Source organism: Xenopus tropicalis, chromosome 6, assembly GCF_000004195.4.
Source record: "Xenopus tropicalis strain Nigerian chromosome 6, UCB_Xtro_10.0, whole genome shotgun sequence".
Classification (NCBI taxonomy): Eukaryota; Metazoa; Chordata; class Amphibia; order Anura; family Pipidae; genus Xenopus; species Xenopus tropicalis.
In genome coordinates, this window is record NC_030682.2 from 89,184,142 (window position 1) to 89,200,670 (window position 16,529).

Sequence of the window (16,529 nt, forward strand, 5' to 3'; positions counted from 1 at the left end):
GTTCTTAACCAGAAAGAAGGAAGAAAACTATGCTTTGCATAGTGCAGTGTACCAATATCTGATCTCAACACTTTTCTTTGCTACATCCCCTTTACTGTATAAAGATAACATTTAAAAATAAGTAATACAGTTCACTGCACCATAACAGAGGTAATACAAAGGTGATACTGGGGCACCAACATAACTCCAATACCCAGTACCATACAGCATTGTTTTTGGACTTATTTGGTTCAGGGTACCCTTTGAAGCCCAGGATATGATCAGGGCACCCCCTAGATCCTATGATCTAGGGGGTGCCCTGATCATATCCTGGGCTTCAAACCCTAGATACATTAGTATAAAAAATCCTCCTCAAATCTTACTCCAATATATGTTTAAAGTGGAGTAGTATTTAGGACACAAAATTCAGCACACTAATCAAATATAACACAAACTGTGATCTTGGCCTTGGCCACTATGGTTTTGAGCCCCCCTTGGGTGGGCCTCTGTCCTTGCTCTCCAGCACCTTTGTCTCTGAGGGCAATGGCACACTGCCAGTTAAATCTTAGCTACAGAGGGTGACTTATCTCCCTGAAATGCCTTCCCACCAGCAATAAAGTGAATTGCCAGTGGGCAGGCATACGCAGTGCTTTGTTTTCTAAATGCACCTTAAGTTTCCTCTGCAGGAAACTATTTATTATAGATGTTATGTTGGGGATGCTGCATTTTTAACAGTGCTTTGTATGATATTGGTGTTTATGTAATATAGTGAGAGATATTCACCAAGCCTATTGCATTAATAAATGGACATTTTCCTATTAAACATATTGGTATTAGTGTGCCGGATATGTTCCTATTTTTTCTTTTCGAATTTTAACATAAAAGATATTCTGGGGGATCATTGCACCTCCTGAATAAATCAGGAACCAGTAATTACCTGTGCCAAATGCTATAAAAATAATTTTTGTTAAGTGTCTGCTGCCCTTTTTCTGCCTTGTTATCCATGTCTACATGGGGTAGAAACAACAAAGTAAACTGAAGATTTTGCCCTGCAAAAGGGGCTGTGATATTGCAACATGAGACTGCTTTCTTCTGTATTAATAGCAATTAGGTCTATATAGTGGTAGTGACAATCAGAGAGAAACAGACTTTGTGGTGCGCAATTATTTAAATAAAGCAGTACTGCCCAACCTGACCCTAAAGTTGTTGTTGCAGTAAAATTCTTTAACCCTCCTTGACATCCAAGGCTGCAGTGGGTACTGGAAATTGTGGTTTATCAAGAGCTCAATGGATACAGGCTTGGCAACACTGTTACTGAGGTCAGGTCACCTTATTATACCCGATTTCTCACTGTTCCATCTCTGCCTGTTACCTGTTATCCATATTGGTTATTATACATACAGCTGTGTTACACAGAGCTGTGTTCTTCGTATGGTCAAAATGTGCATATCTAATGCATTATTGCTTTTGCTACCTGCACCAACTGTTATTTTTGTCCTCATTAGTTGTGCAATCCAGGGAAATATGTGGACCCATTAAAAATGTCAGTAGTCACAATTTAATTCTGCAGTAGTATCTGCAGTCCTTGAAGCAATGGCAATGCTGGATAAGACAAGCAAAATATTTTTTTTCCTTTTTTACAGACAAGGTGGGACCATGGCAAGGCGCCCTAACACAGTTAATGATCTGCTTCAGAACATATCTGCAAACCTGGGCCAAGCAGAACTAGTTGTACAGCATGTAAGTAGTTAATTTTCAACTGACATTTTTATTCATAAATAAGGGGTGGCAATGAAGTTGATTTTTTTAAAGGTGCAATATATGCTTCTGAGTTGGGAAATCAACAAACAAGAAGTTCCTGTATTTGAATAGTAAGCTATATGGAAGCTAATTAAATCAAATCTGACAACTGCAGCTAAAAAAAACAAAATTCTTATTATTTGCTAAACCAGAGTAAATGTTGCACCAGTTTTGTGAATACCAGTCATTTAGGTTAATGCCCCATGGAGAGAGAAGTTACCCATGCTAATTGTCTGCTACTGCGGGTGACTAATCTTTCGGAAATGCCTTTCCACAAGCTACAAAGTGAATTGCCGGTGGAAAGGCATACCAGTTGCCCATGGCAGCAAAGATTTATCGCCGGCGACTAATCTCTTCGTGGAACATTAGCCTTAGCCTTTCTGCCATATGTGTGCTGTTCTGTGGCAATTTTGGATATATCGCAGCTTTCTGAAGGTAAAGGCCCAGTAATGTCTAAAAATAGTGATGAGCGAATATGTCCCTTTTCACTTCACCATAAAATTTGCGAAACGGCAAGAAAATTCACGAAATGGTGAAAAATTTGCAAAACACATTTGTCGTGTGATTTTTTTGTTGCCTGCGGCTATTTTTTGCCGCGACCGCGCGAATTTTGCTGCACGACAAAAAAAAATTCCGCACAACGATTTTTTTACGCCGAATTTTCACAGATGTTCGCTAAACAATTCTCCAATGGCGAAATGCGGAAATTCGTTGCTAATCCATGCCTGGTGAAAAAATTCGCTCATCACTATCTACAAATTAATTATTACTTGCAAACAAACTTCCTATTTTATATGAGAGAGGTTTTCATTCTATAGTCCTGTAGATAGCCATGAACGGTATTTAACCCCTGTTTAAGAACTAAACCCATTGTATTCTACACAGCTTATCTGTTATCTGCTAGCAACCATAGCAACCAATAACACTTAAAATTGACAGGACCCACTGAAAGGCATCCATGATTTGAACTTGCCCAGGATGTAACCATAAATAGTACTAGGGATTATTATTATTATTATTATTAGGGATGCAAGTAATCTTGGATACAGTTTGAGTTTCAGCTGAATCCAAGCCTTTTTTTTTTTTGCAGGATTTGATTGAAAAGAATCAGAATCCTTATTACTACATGCCTTTTGAATTTTGAGATCAGAACTTGACTCTTTTTTTTCAAATATGTTTTATGATAACTTACATTCGTTTCAGTATTAGAACTGGGCCAAATCTTTTGTGGCAAATTTGGTATTCAGGCAAATCCTAAAATGTTGAATTCCTGTTCAGTACATAGCTATTGACTATTAAACGTTTGGAAAAGTAAATATGTTTATAAGTATACAGGTGTGGGATCACTTATCTGGAAAATCTGATATCCAGAAAGCTCTGAATTATGAGAAGGCTCTCTCCCATAAAGTACATTTTAAGCAAATCCATTTTTCTTTGCCACAAAAAAAAGACATATCTATTGGAATGTTTTTCAGTAGACTTTACTAAAAGGCAGCTTTCTAGATAACCAATCCCATATAGTAATAGAGATGTAGCTGCTGTTATGGTATTTGTTTCAAGCCTGCTAGTCACTTTTGCCCTCGTTGCTCATGCAATAAAATATCATAAATGCCCAAGCCGAGCATTCTTGATAATAGATGCATACTATACTTCTACGTATATTAAAGGTTGTAATTAGGGAAAGCTGTAATTAGGGAAGTGATACTAAAATCTGGGTATATTTTATCATTTTAATTTAGAATTGCAACAACAGAATGCAAAACAAAAACTATCTCTAATTAGAATAATATCATGGATGCTGTTTATGTATGGTTTCTTCTGCAAATAAAGACAACGGTGATACACATTAGGGTGATGGCTCACAGAGGGGTTAGTCCCCCACAGATAATTTCAGCTACCGCGGGCAATAAAGTGAATCACCAATGGAAAGGCATACGCGTTAGGAGGAAACTTCACGTGACTTCAGAAAACGAAGCAACAAGTATGCCTTCCCACCAGCGATTGACTTTATTGAAGGTGAAAACAGGGTCGGACATAAATTTAACGCGTCAGGGGAGGAATGGTAGGGCAGAAGGAGCACCAGCAAGGGTCGGGTCTGGGCTGGGGCCCACCGCTGGGGCCCACCGGGACTTTTCCCAGGGGCCTGGCGGCCCAGTCCGACCCTGGGTGAAAATGTATGCTGGGGAGATCACCCACAGTAGCTGAGATTAACCAGAAAAACTAATTCTGTACTTGCTATACACAATATACTATACATACAAAATGACAAACTGTGATGGTATTTTCACACTTGCTTTAATCCCATGCCTGCAAATTATTTAAATGTCTACATTGCCAGAAGTTTATAACTAATGTGTTACATTCCTTATTTACCTGATCTCAGCCTGTTATAGCCACAAAAATGTAAGACCGGGCTATTAGGCAGGAACTGTATTTGGAACTGGTGTCTCATATTAACTCTTGCAGCAATATTTTCAGTAGCAGCTGTACTTTTGACTGTATTGTAGTATACGCACAGAACGAAATGTCTGCCAAGTGCAGCCATCTATCTGCTTGGCTGCACACAAGGAATTTAAAGAGATATACAGTACTTGTCAGAATAAAAAGTCTTATAACTGAAAACAATATGTATTAATGTTTAAAACCGGGATTTTAGTCATGTTTTGTGCTTGGTGCATTGAACTTAGTACTTGTGGCTGTCTTCATCCACTTTATGTTGTGTGCAGGTGTCTAGCAAGTTTTAATTAACCCATGGGACAGAAAAGATTATATAGCAGATACAATTGCAAAAGAGCAAATTATTTTTTAGGAAACAATGATAATACTTGTGCAATTAGTTACTTATTTAAACCTAACACTAAAGTTAATAGATGTTGGCCAATAGTAATGTAGGTGATATTGTAGGTGAAATCTAGAAAGACTTTGTTTTGCATGCAAACCAATTTTTTTTTCTTTTTCCAGGAATTGAAATATGGAGATGGAGCTCAGACCATTCGGAACCGTGATCTGGATGAATGCCTGGGAGTAGCCAATGAACAGATTGAAATAGTTGAAGGCTTGATTAGAGAAATGAGAGCTATGGGTCAGCCGTATGAACAGTATAGTAGAAAGTACATACTCAATAATAATAATTTATAAAGTTTGTCTTATATGCTAAGCATTTATGTTGTGTCTAAAACTAGGCATACACATTAAGATTCATACTTACCCAAGCTGACCACCAAGAGGCTGGACCAAATTGTGATGATCTGATTGTTTGGCACCAGGCTAGCAATCGGATCATAAGTGAAAATCGGCCTGAAAATGCATGCTTTCATGTTTTTTGGTCCAATTGCCACTCCTGTCAGTGCAGCTACATGGAGCTTGTGATGAGAGCTGATCCAATTCTCTCCGCCTTCTTACAAAGCGCAGGCAGAAAGAAGTGAACCCTACACAATGGGGGAGATTTATTAAGACACGAATGCTCCAAGCGTATTTTCGTAGATTTTTTTTGTGCTTGCGTGAAAAATTCGGAAAGGTTCTGCCGCTGTTTACAATCATTCGAAACGAAAATTTCATGACTTTTGGATCACCAATACAATATTATCGTCACTAATACGATTTTTTCGTAAGCATTTTCGTGATATTTGCGATCTTCAGAAATTATCGTATCCAATCAGAATTTTTCCCATTTGGGATTTGAACTCTTGTTTTAATGAATCGGCCCCAATGTGTGACTTTAGCCTTACAGTTTTTAATGTATTAATTAGGAGTTTAACAGTAATAACCATGTCTTGTAAAATAAGAATTAAATTGTTTAGGAAGAATGATACTGAGCCTTTAATGCTCACATTGTTTTTCCTTGCCTGAAGAGGATCCCTATGAGAGGAAGGGATGGATTTTTCAGTTATATGCTAATTTATGTTCATGGCACACATTAACTTCTATTACCATCTGGCAGAAAAAAGTTCAGTCAGAACATGCCTGTCACTGCCACCAGTGCTAATAAATGAGAAATGCAATATATGAAGCACACAGAGAAGTGACAGTAGACCTCCCTCAAAAAACATATTATTAAGAAGAGGTACACCCATCACTACCCTGTAAGATACACCAAAGGGACTACTTATTGAGTATAAATAACCTGTAAAAGGCGGACAGCAGAATTTGAATAACCACTGTCCTCTGTAGTGGCGATGGTCAAGATGTCCCTTTGCCTTTAGTAATGTTCATTATCTACACCTCTTATAGTATTCAAATTAAAGAATAGAGTTTTGAAGAGCAGCTAAAAGGATATTTAGAACAAGAATAATCTTTGTAACAAAGGCCGAAGGCCTTGTGCTTTTATATGGTCATGGAACTCCTGGGTGACTTAAAATATCTTTATATTTTACAAAAGTGGGTACTTTATGCACTATATATTCATCTTTAAAATGAACTTCATGAGGAAAGTTTTAATCTTGTAATAAGTCACCATTTTGCTTCATTTCCTAGACTACTTCAGCTTCAGGATCAAATGCGTGCCCTCTACAAAGCCATCCACGGGCCACGAATGCGTAAAGGATCCAAAAGTGGAGGATTTTCTTCCCAGAGTGGATCAGGATGGGATGAGCACACAAAACGCATTACATCAGAGACCTTAGGTCAGATAAGGCAGCAAAGAGTAAGTATGATTAGTAATGCTATGTAGTGGACCTAGGGATCTCTTTTGCATGATAGGACTAAAGGAGAAAAAGCAGTTATGTAATAGTTACATATACATACATAGTAAATAATAGTAAATAAATTGTTCCTGCTAATAAGTGGCTACCAGTTTTCATAGGCTTTTGTAATACTACTAGGTATGGTTTTCTTGTGGATAATTTCGAAAATGTTTCTATTGCCACTTGACTCGGAAAAAGACAAAGACGAATTATATATGTGATTGTGCCCTATAGCATGCACATTTTTCACTCATTTAACCTAAATACTCAATTAATTTGCTCATACACCATGTTATTTGTTTGTTGCGCTTAGCAACTTAGCTTTGTTAATTTGTACCAGCTCAGGCATTCAGCCAGAACCTGTGATTCAGAAGGCCTGTCTAGTCTGTCTCTGTACAGGTTGTAAAAGCTCAAAGTCCATGTGTCAGCATATTCATGTAAATTACTTCTGCCCTTGCACTACTTAGCCCCATCCCAAAATGTGTCTCTGGACAGCATTTGTTACATGTGTCCAGCACTGCTACAAAACACCTTGTTATTGCAGTGTATTTTAGATAGTGTTAGTGTTATAGTGCAAAGTCTTCCAACAAAACACAATAGAAAAAACCATAGACTAGATAGGCTTCTTTTAAGCATTCCAAGTAAATATCTGGCTGATTTGGCTCCATAACCTAAGCTGCTGACACAGCCTGAAAGGGCTAAGTTGACACCTTTTATCACTTCATGCCAACTACACATGGCAGCAGAAGAATATGTGGGATGCTTAAAATATGATTGCAAATCATAATCCATTTGGGCCAAAATTAGATCCGAGATGGTTTTTTGCATGTACATCCCTCCAGTGTATTTCACCAAGAACCAGATTTCTACCAGAGCCTTATCCTGTTCTAGACACTTGCATTAGATGCAAGATCTTATCTGTGGTAATAATGCAAAGTTGTTTACACTATAAGCAATAGCATTTTATTTATTGTTAGTATAATAGTCAGATAAGTTATTTTATGACATCTCCAACAATAAGCAATGCTTATTGTAATAATGCCTTGTTATTGTAATAATGCCATCGCTGGTGGGATGGCATACGCGCCGCTACTATTTTCCGAAGTCGCCCAAAGTTTCCTTTCAAGGCAACTTCGGGCGATTTCGGCAAATCGTACTGACGCGTTTGTCATCCCAAAGGCGATTTTTATTCTTACCGGTGGGATGGCATTGCAGGGAGATTAGTTGCTTGCGGCAATGAAGATTAGTAGCAATTACTTGTCACGGCTACAATAAAAGATAATGCTGATAATTTATGATAATTGCCTCTGTGTGTTTTATCAGAGGCAATTCTCAGTATTCAACACTCTATATCTGGAAACTCTTTATCTAGAAAGCTCCAAATTACATGAAGGACATCCCCTACTAACTTCAAAATTTTTAAATTTTAGAAAATGATTTCCTTTTTCTCTGTAATAATAAAACATTACTTTGTGCTTGATCCCAACAATCCTATTGAGTTTATTTAATGTTTGAATTATTTTTAGTAGAGAAAGTATGGTAAAATCCTTTATCAGAAAAACCCCAGGTCCGGAGCATCTGGGCCTGTATCATTGTTATCCTCCATCTTACAATAAAATCTGACCAGTCCCAAAGTGCATAAAGTGTGAAGGTAATCAACAGTCCATTTGTATTTCTCTTTTGTTTTTTCCCAGCGCCAACTGGAGATGGTGGACTGGGGATTTGATGCTTCCTCCGTAGAACAACAAATTACCAACCACAGGAAATTCCACAATGCCATTGCTGACTATCGATGGGATCTTGATAAAATAAAAGCTGATGTGGTAATCTTTTAAACCTAAATTCTCTTTAATAGTCATGCCTTTCCTCCAAATATGATTTCTTTTACTTTTTTCATACATTTAAAATTAAGTTTAGGGGGTAGAGGGGCTTCCTTAAGTCTCCACAATCGTAATTTGGTTTTGTTCTTCTAGAGAGAAAAGGGTGCGATTTATCAATTGGAAGAGGAATATGATTGCTTATTGGTAAGAACATTTTTGTCAGCAATGATACAGTATATATATATATGGGGAGATTTCAGTCCCAAAAGATTTAATTGCAGGGTTGAATGTCTAAAACAGATGTATTTAGTATGTTTAGTTTAAGGGTCTTAAGATATATTGCTTACTAAAGATGACAGATGTTAATTTGTTCTGTGTAGAAAGCTTCATTTGAGAGAATGGATCAACTGCGCCAGCTACAAGCCATAATCCAGGCAACATCCAAAGAGATCATGTGGATTAATGACCATGAGGAAGAAGAACTTGTTTTTGACTGGAGTGACCGCAACACAGATATCCCAAAGAAGCAAGAATCTTTCTCTGTAAGTTAGGTACTTACTTGCTGTGATTGTGACATCTTATGCTAGGCTTACCATTTCTTTTACTTATTAGAAACTTATGAGTGAGCTTGAGGTCAAAGAAAAGGAACTTAACAAGCTTAAGCAGGAAAGTGACCAGCTTATCCTGAACCAGCACCCTGCAGCAGACAAGATTGAGGTAAGAAGAAAATAATAACATGATTTCTGATTTTCAGTACCCTTTCTATTCTGTGTGATTATGCCTCAATGATTTGCTTGTTCACTGTAATTTAGTTTAATTGAGATTGGTTTACTGGTCTTAAAAAGTTGTTATCATGAAATATGTGTGTTTTGCTCATAAATAAGTAGTTGATTTAAAAATATGTTCTTGCAGGCTTATATGGATACCCTACAGACTCAGTGGAGTTGGATACTTCAGATTACCAAATGCATCGATGTCCACCTGAAAGAAAATGCTGCATACTTTCAAGTGAGTTACTTTCATGGTTGTAATGGAGGAAAACTGTCTGTTAGTGGGATAATGTTATATGTAAAAATGTCAGTGTAAGTCCACTCTATACAACTTTCTATGGAATGGTAATCAGTACTTGATAATACCTGTAGGTATTCCCACAGAGTTATACCTGCTATGAACTATTCAAGGCTGACAATGCCTTTTAGTTACTTAAGATAGGCCCACAGATTAAGAGCATGGGGCATTATAAAAATCACCGGCAACAAAAACACCCCCAAAAACTTGTCATTGCATTCAGTGTAAAGTGCAGCGGGTAAAGTTAATTCAAATCACTGAAAACCCTGAAAATTCAGTGGAAACATTTTTACACTATTGAATAACTTACCCGCAGCAATTTGCATTGTGCCCTTATAGGGATTATATCATAACAAGAGGACTAGGGAGATGATAAACAAGATTGTTTCCAGTTGGCTTGAGACAATGCAGTTTAGACAGGGCTAAAACTTAAGCTTGCCCAGTAAAACTTTGATGAAGCATAAAACAAGAGGAATATAGTTATATTCCCTTTATCAAATGTTCAAAATGTTAAAAATGTAGACTGCAGTATGTTAAATGTGCATGCAAGCTCTACAGGGCAGGGACCTCCATCCTCTTGTATCTTTGACTTTCAATGTATTGCAACTGTATCTTGTATTTATTGTTATACTTTGTGTTTATCTATTATATTAACCCCCTGTTTGTATTAATCTATTTTACTGTACAGCGCTGCGTACATAAGTATTGCTTTATAAATAAGGATATACATACATACAATTACATTTTGTTATGGTAAGGACCAGTCCTGGCACCCTTTATAAAAAAAATGCTTACTGCCATGGACCTGCATCTGTTGTAGTAAGTAAGTGAATTTCATTATTTTTTCCTTTTAGTTTTTTGATGAAGCACAGAGCACAGAAAACTACTTGATGAATCTGCAGGAGACCATCCGAAAGAAATATATTTCTGACAAAAGCATGTCCCTGCAACGTGTTCTAGATATGATTAAAGACCTGGAGGTACTGCTGCTTTTGTGTTTTGTTCCTTTAATTTTTCTTGAAATTCTCACACATTCAGTAGATGCTTTATGGCTATAAATCTCCTCCATAATGTCACTCTTATTGCAGTTTGCCTCTAATTAAACAGTGAAGTGATGATTTTTTCATTATTTTGCAGAAAGAAAAAGAGAAGATTAATGAATATAAAAGGCAGGTGCAGAGCCTGGTGAATAAATCCAAGAAAATAGTACAACTCAAGCCACGTAATCCAGACTACAAAAGAGACAAACCTATAGTTCTTAAGGCTTTATGCGATTACAAGCAAGATCAGGTATGTTTTTTTTTTGGGGGGGAGGGGCATGGTTAGTTGCTTACTAATAGCCTTGCAAATTGCACAGAATTCATGCCAGCATGCACTAGCATATAAAAGATGGTAATGCTTGCATTTCTGAATATTTATACAGTTTTAAATTACATAGTGCAAATGCAACCTGCAGCAGATACATCTAGTAGCAACATTGGATGTTCTCTGGGGTTTATGTTGAAGTTGTTTGCGTTTTTTTCAGTATGACATTAACCCTTATTTTAGGAGTGTTAAACTGCTTTTCAGAAAGTATAGCAGAACTAATATTACAATGATTTATAATTGGTCCCAACCTGATCCTTCACCTCAGTCCTTAATATAGGGGAGGATGCCAGAGTAGGCATGAAATAAGAAAGCACTGCAGATATGTTTGTCAAATATGTTTACTGCTTATATAAATGGCACCCACAAATTACCATTTCAATTTATTTCTGTACAGAAAGTTATACACAAAGGAGATGAGTGCATTCTGAAGAACAATTCCCAACGTAGCAAATGGAATGTGACTGGTCCTGGAGGCTTGGACATGGTGGTGCCTTCAGTCAGTTTGATTATTCCTCCCCCAAATCCATTAGCAGTGGATCTGGCTACAAAGTAAGTTGTTGGCATTAACAGACAATATTTATTGCAGGTCTAGAGTTGGTAGAAAAATTTTTAAGCCTTCATGTACCTGTTTGGGCCTTTTGCACAGCTTTCACGTGTTAGCACATCTCTCACATGGGAGAACATATTTGACTACCTAAAGGAGAAGGAAAGGTATAATCACTGGGGATGGGGTACCAAAATGTTAGGCACCCCCAGTGATAGTAATCACTTACCTGATCCCTCGAGCCAGTGCTCCTGCCAGCAGAAAACTGCAGAGTGATCCTCTTCCTCCTGTCTTCTTTTTTTGGGATCCCAGGGCCTGCACATGGTCAGTACAGTGAAAAAGATGGCATTTTTTTTTAAGTTCAGCTTTTCACTCTACTGTGCATGTGCAAGCAGTGTGAAGACAGAAGAAGGAAGAGGATCACTCGCTCACAGGTACCCCGGGATAGTGCAGGTTTCTGCTAACAGGAGCACTAACCTGGGGTAACAGGTAAGTGATTACAATTATTGGGGGTGACCCCCCCATGAATATACATTTCCTAAACCTTTCAGGCTCTGACTGTGAATGCCCCCACTGATGTCTTTTGAAAATTGATGTAGTTTCCAAATTAATTTTTGATACATGGCCACAGATGAGCATCACAAAACATTGTACAGTTGTAGAGTGTAGTAAATGCCCATAAATATTTGTTATTCTCTTGTTTTTGATTGTAAGTTCTTCTGGGTAGGGTCCTTTTCCCCCTTTTGTATAGGTTATTGGTTGTTTTGTATGTAATTATGTATAAATCCACTTATTGTACAGTGCTAGAGAATATGTTGGCGCTTTGTAAATACATGTTAATAATAATAATTATGAATTTGAATTGATTTTTTTCTTCAGAATTGAACAGTTCTATGAAGCAATTTTGGTCCTCTGGAATCAGCTTTACATCAACATGAAAGCACTGGTATCCTGGCACTACTGTATGATTGATATTGAGAAAATAAGGGCAATGACAATTGCAAAGGTATGTAGGAATACTGAAAAATATTAATTCTATGGTCATATGCTCTATGGCAGGGGTCCCCAACCTTTTCTACCCGTGAGTTGCATTTAAACCTAAAAAGAGTTGGTGGGGCAACACAAGTATGTGAAATGTTCCTGGGGTAGGAAATACGGGCTGTGATTGGTTATTTTGTAGCCTCTTTGTAGACTGGCAGTACAGTCTGGTACAACTGGTTTTTATGCAACTAAAACTTGCCTTCAAGCCAGGAATTCAAAAATAAGCACCAGCTTTGTGGGCACTGGGAGCAACATCCAAGGGGTTGGTGAGCAACATGTTGCTCCTAATCCACTGGTTGGGGATCACTGCTCTATATACATTCTAAATCCATTTTTATTTTTATTCATTGCAGCTTAAAACTATGCGTCAAGAAGACTACCAAAAGGTGGTTACAGACTTGGAAATCCATTATCAGGAGTTCCTGAGAAACAGTCAAGGTTCAAACATGTTTGGAGATGAAGACAAAAGGAAAATGCAGTCTCAGTTCTCGGAAGCACAAAAACACTATCAAACTTTGGTTGTACAGCTCCCAAGTCGATCAACCACAGTAACTGAAACGATTATTCAGCAGAATGCTGCCCCCATAACCAAAGGTCTGAACATTGCTTTGCATCACAAATATCTTCCCTACAAATATTTTTTTCTTCATTCATTTACAAATCACTAAAACACAGGGTTGGACTGGGCCAGTGGTGCACTGGGAAATAACCTGCTGGCAACTTTGCATGACTTTCGGAAAACCGAAACAATGTGAAGGACTTTCCACAGGCGGCTCCTATTGTTGCCGGTGGAAAGGCATTTCAGAGCGGTTAGTCGGCGCTATACCAGAGATGTACTGTGGGCAACTAACATGCCCTGTGGGACATCAGCCTTAGGTAACCATCATGCTAACAGGTTATGGCACACAGATTATTAGGTATAACAAGTTGTTGTCCCACCACAAGAAGAAATGGAAACTACATTGTTGTAGATAAATACAGCAACTTTTAGGTGCATATATATTTTTTATAGACAGGCTGAATACTGTTGTACCAATAGATCATAGAGATTTGGGAAATAACTGACAAATATTTATTTTAACATGAACAGAAGTTGTGAAAAGTGTCTCATCTTCCATGGTGGAAGTGGACAGCAAGCAGATGGATCGTGACAGGGAGAAACAAGAGAATATGCTGTTGCTTGAGCTGCAGAGGATCCGTAAACAGCTGGAAAGCTATGAGATAAGGCTGGTGAGAAACAACATCTATAATGTGGACCAAGAAACTGCTAAAGATTTTCCACGCAGAATAAGTGAAATTGAGGTATGTCACAGTAAAATTACAAGATGGTAATATTTTGTAATACTGAAATATTGCAAAGAAACAGCAGCTGGGTACTGGGCAATATCCTCTAGTTTATTTGATTGAACATACAATGCTCTCCTGAACTCCTACTGCTGCATGCACAGGCTTCTTTTTAAAGTTTCATGTGAATAATAAAGGAAACATTAAAAAACAGTTCGTAAAGTTGCATTGCAAAGTAAGCATCTTTTCTAAGTTTCCCCAACATTTAACTAGTTAGCAAGCAAAAAAACGAAATAGCCAATTTTAGTAGTTTTAGGAAAATTATCTGTGAGGCCCAATGGGTAAAGATTCTCTTAGCCATATGTAAGCCCATATCTTATTCAATGACTTTGATCAGCCTGGGGGCCTGTACTTATAATTTATTTATTTGTAAACTAAACTAAACTATATTGCACAAAGTACAAGATATTGCTGATCATTTGGTATGTGAGCCCTTTCTTAAGTATACATTATAACTAAAAGTTAATATATTCTTCATTCTTTATTATATTTTTAATAGTCCCTGAAAGGAGAAAGACAAGGAGTAGCTACACAACTCAGTAGGATTAAAGAGATGATACTGAATCTAAAGGATTCTGATAAGTCTTCATACCTACACTCAGAGCTCAGTTTCCTTTTAAAGAAGATGGAAAATATTAATGGGTTTTCAGCTGACCATTTAGAAAGGTAAGGTAGAATATATACAATACTACACATTTAATGGCAAATTGTTTATTATTTTCTAGTTTTATAATTTGACATTTGATCTCTAAATAAAACAACCCCTACAAATATTATAATACTGCATATAGCATGCAGGATGTTTTTTTATTTATTAACTACTAGATCGCTCAATAAATATACAGTAGAGGTATGCAGATAGATCACTGTTACATTCATCAACCATTTTTTTAATTTACATACACCATATCTGGTCTGCATTGATTCCAGCGGACTTAATTAAGTACCCAGGTACTCGCTGATTTTACAGTAATCAGAATTAGATGTAAAATGTTGCAGAGTTAGTTCTATGTGTAATCATTCATAGCAAACAATCAAATGTTTGCATCTACAAAGGGACTAGTAAATGCTACCTGCTTATATGGTGCTACTGGTCACTAGAATGGGTGTAAATTATGCACAGTTTATAATATTAATGTCTTTTCTATTCAAATCTGTAAATATTTTTACTCCATTCACTTTTTTTGTTTGATTAACTAGTTGAGTTAACTTCTAACGATTTCTGTCTCAAGATAAAAACATACAGTGTTATCATTAGCAGTTTACCTTTTCACACACCTAAGAATTATAGAGAGGCAGGATGTAATGAATTCTATAAAGGGCTTTTGCCAAAAGATTTTGTCCACTTATGTTTAAGGCTTCAGTCACTGAGGTTGCTGCTCCAGAGTATCCTACAACTTGAGGATCTAATCAAAGTTTATGAAGTGAGGCTGACTGAGGAGGAAACTATTTCCCTTGATCCAGCAAAAGTTGAAGCATACAGGGGTACTTTGAAAGTAAGTATTATTACTCCAAGATCAAATTTACATTTTTCATTAGACCATTAGCCTGCCAAATATTTACCATGTTAATCTATCATTTAATCTTTAGAAAATGAAGATGGAGCTGGAACAAAAAAAGGCCATGCTGAAGAATCTAGATACTGAGCTGAAGAGCACCCTGCAAATAAATGACCGTGTCAACCAGACATATCCGTTTTATGATCTGGACATGTCAAAATTCTTGAACAAGGGAAACCAACTGATAGAAAGGTCCCAAAGAATAGAGAAGGAGATTGATGACAGGTAACAACACATCATAATGGCTCTAGCAAGGATAAAGTATATAGTTTGGTATGTGTCTAGTGCAGCTGTACTGTTTATATAAGCATTTCAGTATACAAACAGGTTTAAGCATAGTTGTTGCTGTATCTAAGGCAGTGTAGACCTTTGTTAAAAGGGATGTAAAGTCAAAATCTAAACGCGGTGTTTATATATTGGCCTAAGGTATGAAAGCACCAAGAGATCTTGTTCTAAAAAATCAGATGACAGAGCAGTGAAAACATGGTTAAAACACTGCTAACAGGAGCTCAGAATTCCTCAGTGGTTGCTGCTTTTTCATTTTCTTATCTTTGCCTGACTTGCTCTTATCAGCAACTGACCAATGACACTGTCGTAAACAAAGTCCTGGGCTTTTTTTTATATTGTATAGAAGTTTGGTATTCAAGTCTGGTACAGAGCAGTCCCCTGCTTTCTTTCCAACATCAGGACTCCTGCTGGCCATGTAGGTTTACAAGACCAGTAAGCAGAAGAACAGGATAAGATGCAAAATACAAAGGCTTCTAGTTAAAAAAGGCAGAGAATTTTTGATTAGTTTATGTTGCAGATTTATTTCATTTGGTTTAAATAACAGACACAAGGATTATGATTTTTGACCTTACATCCCCTTTAAGGCAAACCATGTGGCAAACCTCAATTTATTCACCAGTTAAAAAAAAAAAACTATTGTGAACTATCATGCTCTCAATCAATATTTTATAGGGAGCTCATCAAGCTGATCTTTAAATGATAAGAAACCTTTCTTCAAAATTCACAGAACGGCACATGGCTTCTATGAAGACATGAGCAGACATCTGAACTAATTTATAATTAGGATTGTAGAATGAGCATTTTATAGGGGCCTAATATTAAACAGAAGAAATAATTATCATTAGTGAATTTATGTGGGGGGAGGGGGTTTACCTTGGTTTTACCCTCCTAGAAGTAATGGCTTGCATAAAGAGGTTAGTCCTCTAAAAGCTCACCCTACTTTAAAGAAAAAGGAAATATACAATCACCCCTATTAATTGTAATCAGCTACCTGATACCCTGGACCAGAAAACTGCACCTGAGTGATCCTCTTCCT

General features: G+C 37.2%; 1 non-coding gene across 3 annotated transcripts in view; it reads left to right on the top strand.

Moving 5' to 3' along the window:
• Positions 1-16,529, top strand: part of dsp — a 39,965-nt gene that overhangs the window by 11,811 nt on the left and 11,625 nt on the right. For all 3 annotated transcript variants that reach the window (XR_001171073.3, XR_004223205.1, XR_004223206.1), the window contains exons 2-18: positions 1,623-1,719; positions 4,741-4,889; positions 6,253-6,421; positions 8,156-8,284; positions 8,435-8,485; positions 8,662-8,823; positions 8,894-8,998; positions 9,194-9,289; positions 10,204-10,329; positions 10,487-10,639; positions 11,112-11,266; positions 12,141-12,267; positions 12,656-12,896; positions 13,393-13,604; positions 14,146-14,312; positions 15,004-15,142; positions 15,237-15,430. This is a non-coding gene — a transcript (desmoplakin). The remainder of the gene's footprint in view (positions 1-1,622; positions 1,720-4,740; positions 4,890-6,252; positions 6,422-8,155; positions 8,285-8,434; positions 8,486-8,661; positions 8,824-8,893; positions 8,999-9,193; positions 9,290-10,203; positions 10,330-10,486; positions 10,640-11,111; positions 11,267-12,140; positions 12,268-12,655; positions 12,897-13,392; positions 13,605-14,145; positions 14,313-15,003; positions 15,143-15,236; positions 15,431-16,529) is intronic.